Source organism: Dipodomys merriami, unplaced genomic scaffold, assembly GCF_024711535.1.
Source record: "Dipodomys merriami isolate MVZ:Mamm:240054 unplaced genomic scaffold, mDipMer1.0.p SCAF_29, whole genome shotgun sequence".
Classification (NCBI taxonomy): domain Eukaryota; kingdom Metazoa; phylum Chordata; class Mammalia; order Rodentia; family Heteromyidae; genus Dipodomys; species Dipodomys merriami.
In genome coordinates, this window is record NW_027204381.1 from 8,751,388 (window position 1) to 8,758,872 (window position 7,485).

The following is a 7,485-nucleotide window of genomic DNA, read 5'->3' on the forward strand; positions in this document are numbered from 1 at the left end:
ACTCACACACATTAGGAGTGGATGCTGAGTGCTGAGTGTGATTTAATGCAGAGGATAACAAACTTTTATAACAGAAGTCTTCATAAGAAAAGGGGCAAAAGGTTACACAATCTTGCTGCAAGGCTTCGTTCTTGGATGGTCACCAGCTGGTCGCCTGAAAGGGCAAAAGTTTACACAATCTTGCTGCAGGGCTTCATTCTTAGGTGGTCACCAGCTGGTCGCCTGAAAGGCACTTGTTTCCGGCTTATCTCTAAGAAATATAATGGGTTTCGACGTTTGTCACCATCTCACCATTACCTTATTTCTATAGAGGCCTTAATTATAAGGTTACGGAGGCCTAGATCTAGCAAGTCTCTTAGTAAATGAGAGTACCAGGAAGTTCTTTCTCCTAAGTAGTTATCTCAGCAACTGCCATACATTCCTTCTGTTCTAGCCGCGCCTGCAGCTTCTTGTAAATTTCTTACAATTCCTTCTGCTGGAGTGACTTTGTGAAACCCCCAATACTTTTATATTTGCTTATAACTTGTCTACTAGCCTTCATAAGAGGGGTTTCAGGGTAGCACTTAACTCTGGTGAGTTAGTCATATTTTTAAGACACTCATCAGATATTGGAGTCGTCAACACTCTTAAGAAAGAGCTTTGAATAAGGGAACGTTGACAATGAGTAAGTACAATGAACAGCAGAAACAGTAAAAGATTGATAGGCACTCTTATGAGGAGAAGAAAGACAGAAACACATCTTTTCCCAGGGGTTTTTCCAGCCTTTTCCCAGGAGTAGGCCTCTTAGAAGCCCTATTCTCCGAGGTAGACTTCGGTGAAGTCCCAAAACTTGGAGATAGGTTTCTGTAAAGCCCCATTCTCCGAGGTAGACTTCGGTGAAGTCCCAAAACTCAGAGATAGGTCTCGAAGCCCTATCATGGTCTGATAGATGGTTTCCCATGCTAAGCAGACTCTACTGGGGTCGGCGTGGCACCGCCGAGCCACTGAAGGGCTTCTTTGAGCACTTCAGGAACTTGGCTATAAAGTCTCAGTAAAGAAGGTGAAACTATGTGTGTGGAAAGCCATCTACTTGGGATATGACCTGATGGAGGGAAAACGGGGTGGGGGGTTGTTGGAGGCTAGAAGACAGATCATCCTGGGGATCCCTACTCCAGAGACCAAGCGGCAAGTATGGGAGTTTCTGGGAACAGTGGGTTTCTGCAGGCTTTGGATTTGGGGATTTGTTGAAATAGCGAGGCCCCTCTATGAGGCTTTAAAGGAGAGGGTGAAAAACCCACATGGGCTGAGAAGAAAAGGCTTTCCAACAGCTAAAACAGGCTCTAATGTCTGTGCTCACCTTAGTCCTCCCAGACATATCCAGACCCTTTCATCTCTTTGTAGATGAAAAAGGGGGAGTGGCAAAAGGAGTTCTGACTCAAAAACTAGGCCCATGGTATTGGCCAGTAGCATATTTGTCAAAGAGGCTGGGCCCAGTGGCTTCTGGATGGCCAGCCTGCCTCCGAATTATAGCCACAACCGCTTTGCTCATAAAAGACTCTGACAAGCTGACACTGGGGCAGGACATAATCATAACAGCACCCCACGCGGTAGAAAACCTCCTAAAAAGCCTACCTGGCAGATGGATGACAAGTGCAAGGCCCACTCAATACCAAGTGCTACTACTTAACCAACCTAAAATAACTTTTAGACCTTCCAGTGCCTCAAATCCAGCCACTTTGCCAGCAGATTCGACCTCCCCTGTAATCCACGATTGTATCCACCTCCATAGCTCAAGGCCAGACTTGTGAGACACACCACTGTAGGAGGCCGACCGTACCTGGTTCATAGATGGCAGTAGCTTCATCAAGGACAGAACCAGGCATGCTGGGGCAGGGGTAGTCTCAGAAAAAGAGATCATCTGGGCCAAGGCACTACCTCCAGGAACATCTGCCCAAAAAGCCAAACTGGCGGCATTAACCAAAGCCCTAACTCTGGGAAAGGGTCTGGCTGTAAACATGTACACTGAGATTTTAAATATATTGCAAGTGGTCTGGCTCCCCAAGGCCGTGGCTATAATCCACTGCCCAGGACACCAAAAGGGAGAGACACTAGAGGCATGGGGAAACTAGAGAGCAGACCGAGCGACTCAGGAGGTGGCAGAAAAGGACCTAGCCACAGTCCTTGTGACTATTCCCCAACCAGAATTGCCCCCAGACCCTTGCTATACAAAAGAGGACTTACAACTCATACAGACTTTATGGGACACTAAAAAGAGAGGACAGTGGACTGTGACCCAAGACGGAAAACTCATCCTGCCTCAGGCTTTTGGAGGGGCCTTGATGTGCCAAATACACAGGGGATACACTTAGGAAAGACTAAGCTATATGAGCTAATTAACAGTATTAGGTGCCTAACTTGAGCTCTATTTTACAGGATGTGACTGGTAGATGTGTGACTTGTCAGAAGGTAAATGCTGAAAATGGACAGCAGAGGGCACCATTAGGCAAGAGGGAACTGGGAACTATGCCTGGGGCCCTGTGGGAGGTGGAGTGGACTTTACTGAGGTCAAAATGGGAAAACATAGATACAGTTACCTACTAGTATTTGTAGATACTTTCTCCAGATGGGTGGAGGTGTTTCCTGCCATGAGAGGAACAGCTCAGGTGGTTACCAACAAGTTAGTAGAAGAAATAATGCCTAGGTTTGGGCTCCCTGTGGCTTTAGAGTCAGATGATGGACCCACCTTTGTGTCCCAAGTCAGTCAGCAATTGAGCAAGATTTTGAGGATAAATTGGAAGTTACATTGTGCTTACCATCCCCAGGACAGGTAGAGAGGATGAATCAGACCTTAGAGGAACCTTAACTAAATTAACCACAGAAACTGGCAAAGACTGGACAGCCCTCCTACCATTGCCTTTGCTCAGGGCCAGATGTATGCCCTACTTTAAAAGTCTAATTCCTTAGGAAATCCTGTTTAGGAGACCACCCCTATTAGGACCCAAGCTAAAAGATGAAGTTATTGCTGAAATTTCTAACCAAAAGTTACTCCAGTCCTTAGGGGCCCTACAAACCACACAGCCTGATACACTCAACTCTGTGCGGTCCAGCAACCCACGCCTGCTCCAGGACACTTCTTGCTTGGGGCCTCGTGTGAGTGAGGTGATATCAGAAGGAAGTCTTGTTCTCCCCAATGGAAGGGACCCCATACCGTGATCCTGACGATGCTGTCAGCGGTAAAGTGGATGGCATCAAGGCCTGGATCCATGCATCACATCTGAATGCCACCAATCTGCCATTGGGGGACAAATGGACCGGGCAACAGGAACCGGAAAAACCTTTAAAGGTAAGACTTTTAAGACAATGACTTTATTTTCATAGTCTTGACAGCAGAAACAGGGGGCTAGACCTCTTACTCTTAGAAAAAGGTGGACTATGTGTGGTTCTAGGAGAAGAACGCTGTTTTTGGATGAACCACAATGGAGTTATAAAGCACAGTCTAGCAGCTGTTAAGCAAAGACTGGATGAACACGAAAGGGACCACTAGAATGGTAGGAATCATTATTTAATTGGTCCCCATGGATGACGACCCTAATTTCAGCAATTGCTGGCCCTCTGATTCTCATCCTCCTCATGTTATTATTTGGCCCTTGTGTTATAAATGGATTGATGTCATTTGTGCAAAAGAGGATGGGGCTGTAAAATTAATGGTAATGCGCACCCAATACAATTCTCTTCCTATGGAGGAACTGAGTCAGTGATTCGACTCAGGAACAAGTCAAAGGGGGAATTGAAGTGGACCCTAAAATATAGTACCTGAGCTGGTATAACTCCATTTTGAACTTTAACTCATTTACAAAACTACATCTTAGTTCTAAACAGCCCAGTTCCCAGAATGGAGAATACATCTGGTCCCCATCCCCTAACAACCTAACCCACACCCTTATTGTTTCTGTTAAAGGCTGACCAGTAAACAAATACTTTGTAATCTTGCCCAACTGCCTCCACCACCCACTTAGGGGAGAGACTCCACCTTTTGCCCATCAGATTCACACCCCAATTCAAACCAAAATGATGGGTTAAACAGCTACTATAAGGCAGACTGTAACTCCATTGGCCACCTGTGTGTGGCCTAACATGAGTATGCAATCCTTTGTGTGTGTTGTGAACCCACTGGTCACCTGAGTGTGACCAGGCTTGACCCCATGGATTTTGCCTTTTAAAACCCTAGTTTGTGAGCCTTTCAGGGTTGCAGTATCAGCTCCAGAGCCTGTGCAGTGGCCCTGACCAATCAGTGTAGGAACCTTCTCAATAAAGTTGCTTTCTTGTTAACAGCTTTGTTGTGGTGGGCTCTGTCACTCCGGACGACGAGGTGGGCTTGCCTGCCTGAGTAGGAGTCTTCCTACTACACTACTTACTTTAAATCAGTATTGTAGTTCAACTGTTTTTGAAACTGAAATTTTCATGGGCTTAGCCTATTTGGTTATCCATCTTATTAGAAGTCTAAATTTTTGTTGTTTTATTTGAAGTTAGGTATGACAAATTTCTTCTTTCTTGAAAATGACTCATCCTAGCTGGGTAGGGTGTGTGTAAGTCTAGCTACAAAGAAGGCAAAGGGAATCACAATTTAAGAGCAGCCCAGAACAAGAAGAAGAAGAAAAAGCAATTCACAAACCCATGTGAAGCACTGGTTGGGTGTGATAATGCGTGCCTGTCATTCCAGTGACAGAGAAATACAGTCCAGGCTGGTCCTGGTATAAATCCAGACCCTCTTTGAAAATAATCCCAACAAGAAGAGATTGGAGGTATGGCTCATGTACAAGACCTTGAGTTCAAAACACAACCACCACCAAAAAATAACAAAAAGCAAACATAAAACCTTACTCATCTACCATATGTTTCATAATGGCATTAATCTGATGAAATAATTTGTGAATAGAAGAAATCTACCTCCCTGTCCCTTTCATCCATCAAGTCAAGCACTCAATATCAAACTCAAATCTTTGTAACATTTAGTATCCCTTCTCTACTCCCATACGTGTAGCACAGGCAAATTGAAGACTTTGTGTGTGTGTGTGTGTGTGTGTGTGTGTGTGTGTGTGTGTGCACACACGTGCGCACACATGGGAGGAGTATGTGTGCCATTACGGGGGCTTGAACTCACAGTCTGGGAACTGTTTCTTAAATTTTTCACTCAAGATTGGTGTAATACCACTTAAATCACATTTCCACTTCAGGCTTCTGGGTGGATAAGCAGTAGGAGGTTGAGTCTAAGTAATTTCTTACAGCCATCCCGCAGCCTCTTCTCCAGCCAGTGCTGAAAAGCCTAGAGGTTAAGAGAGGCCATCCATCAAATGCAGATGCCTAACTCAAGGTGAGCTAGGTGGGCTCTGCTTCTGAGAAATGCAGATATCACAGCCTTTGGAAAGCTTTGCATATAGAGAATGCTCTGATTCTGCCTTAATTAACTCCCTAAATGGGCTGAATCACCAGCCTCTGAGTATACCCTATATGGAAGGCTGAGGACTATATTCCCTAGATGGAAAAGTTCTGCTGATAACTGAGTGTGTCCATATAAGGTCTGGTATCTTGTCTTCATGGTAGGGGAGGGTGAAGCCCTCACCTCCAAGGTGATGGGCATACCTGGATCCTTGCAGACAGGGGTTGGCACTTGACTGATAGGTTACAAACCCTGGAAGCTTCCTGTCACAGGAATGGCTCCAGCACAGGAGCCATTACTCCATGCCACTTGTGTCTCCTTGTTCCTTCTCTGGTCACCATGACGTCCCACTTCAGCTCTCCCTTGGAGCTGAGTTGGTTTGTTGATATTGTTTTTGTTCTTTCTTTCCTCTCTGGCCTGTATCCTAATTGTGTTAAGTGTATTTGTGGGCTGCAGGCCTTTGTAACAAATGGCTGCCTGCAGACCGCTAGCACTCCAATAAAGACTCCAAGAGTCAGCCTCTCAAAATGTGGCTTCTCTGCTTTTTCACCTTACAACATACTTGGAGATAAGTGTCTCATGGATTTGTCTGCCTGGGTTGAACTGTGATCTTCAGATCTCAGTTTTTAGATTGCTACAGTTATGGGCATGAGCCATTGGACCTGGCTTTTAAAAGATTTTCTACAAATATGCTTCAGCAACCACCATCCATGGGTGAGAATGTTAGAACAAGTAAAAGAAAAGGCTGGAGCCTGTGAAACTGGAGTCAATACACAGATGCAGACAAGGACTCAGCTTTACAAGGACTTCTCAGAAAACAGGAGGGACAGGTGTCGGGGAAGCCAGTTAAGGCACACACAGGCTTGACATGCATTTGCAAAGCTGGATTTGCTGCATCTTTCCTTAGGAAAAAAAAAGGACTACAACAGGCTGGATCTTAATATATTAAACGAAAAAAGAAGTAGAAGGTGTTCTAGAAACAGCAGCACAAAAAGCTGAGCAATTTCTGCACAAATGGGTTAAAATTAGACAAAATTGTCAAATAAACAAGGTGTTTGGAATTTGAAATTGGCCAACTGCAAACAAGAAGTTGAGAAGAATTTCTTTGTGGACAAAACCTACCTTCAGGTCTGGATGGTGGAGATGGTGCCTGGGGCTGCTGCCAAAACCCTTCCAGATCAGTCAGTTGATATTTTTTAAATGTTATTAAAATTTCATCATTTTTTGTTAATGTGGTACTGAGAAATTGAACTCAGGCCCTCATGCATGGTAGGCAAGCACTCTACCACTAAGCCACAAACCCTGCCAAGTTAAATTGTTTTTTTGATAGATTACAGTTGATTGGTTGGCTTGCTTCCTTGTGGTCTGAACTGGGATTTGAACTTAGGGTCTTGAATTTAACAGGCTGGTTTCTACCCCTTGAGCCACATGTCTAGTTCTGATTTTGTGCTGGTTATTTTATAGATGTGTCTAGGATCATAGGTGATCAGTGAATTGCTGTGTTTTTTTTAGGAGAAATCTCACCTGCACATTAAAAATCCCAGTTAGATGAGACAGGAATTAAGTGCTTACTTTCTGGAATGAGAGTCTCGTTTAATTCTACCAGGCTATCTTGAGCCACAAAGGGCATAGGGGCAGAATGACAAGAGAGGGCTGGAGATGTAGCATTCAGCCTAAACAGGAGTAAGTGGACTGTTAGGGTCACCAGAAATTAATATTATATCTGTGCTAAAATTCTCATCACATCTAATGAGTTTTGTCATTGCAGAATATTTGCTGGTCAATTCTTGATAAGGAGCAGATAAGTTCTACTTATTTCTATTTTATCTCCTGTTGCTTTAATTGGAAATAATAAATGGTTTTTGTGGCAAAGCCAGCCTGGATAGAAAAATCCCTGAGACTCCATCCCCCAACTAATCTGCAAAGAGCCAGGCTGGAAGCATGGCTCAAGAGACTCTTATAGTGTTTGCTTCAGCAGCACATATACTAAAATTGGAATGATACAGAGAAGATCAGCATGGCCTCTGCACAAGGATGACACGGAAATTCGTGAAGCGTTCCATAGTTTT

The 7,485-nt window shown here is 44.4% G+C and overlaps 1 non-coding gene across 1 annotated transcript; it reads left to right on the forward strand.

Moving 5' to 3' along the window:
* The first annotated feature begins 7,378 nt into the window (after nt 1–7,378).
* Nucleotides 7,379–7,485, forward strand: LOC138839029 (U6 spliceosomal RNA). The gene has a single exon (XR_011375812.1). It is a non-coding gene; the product is annotated as a U6 spliceosomal RNA (small nuclear RNA).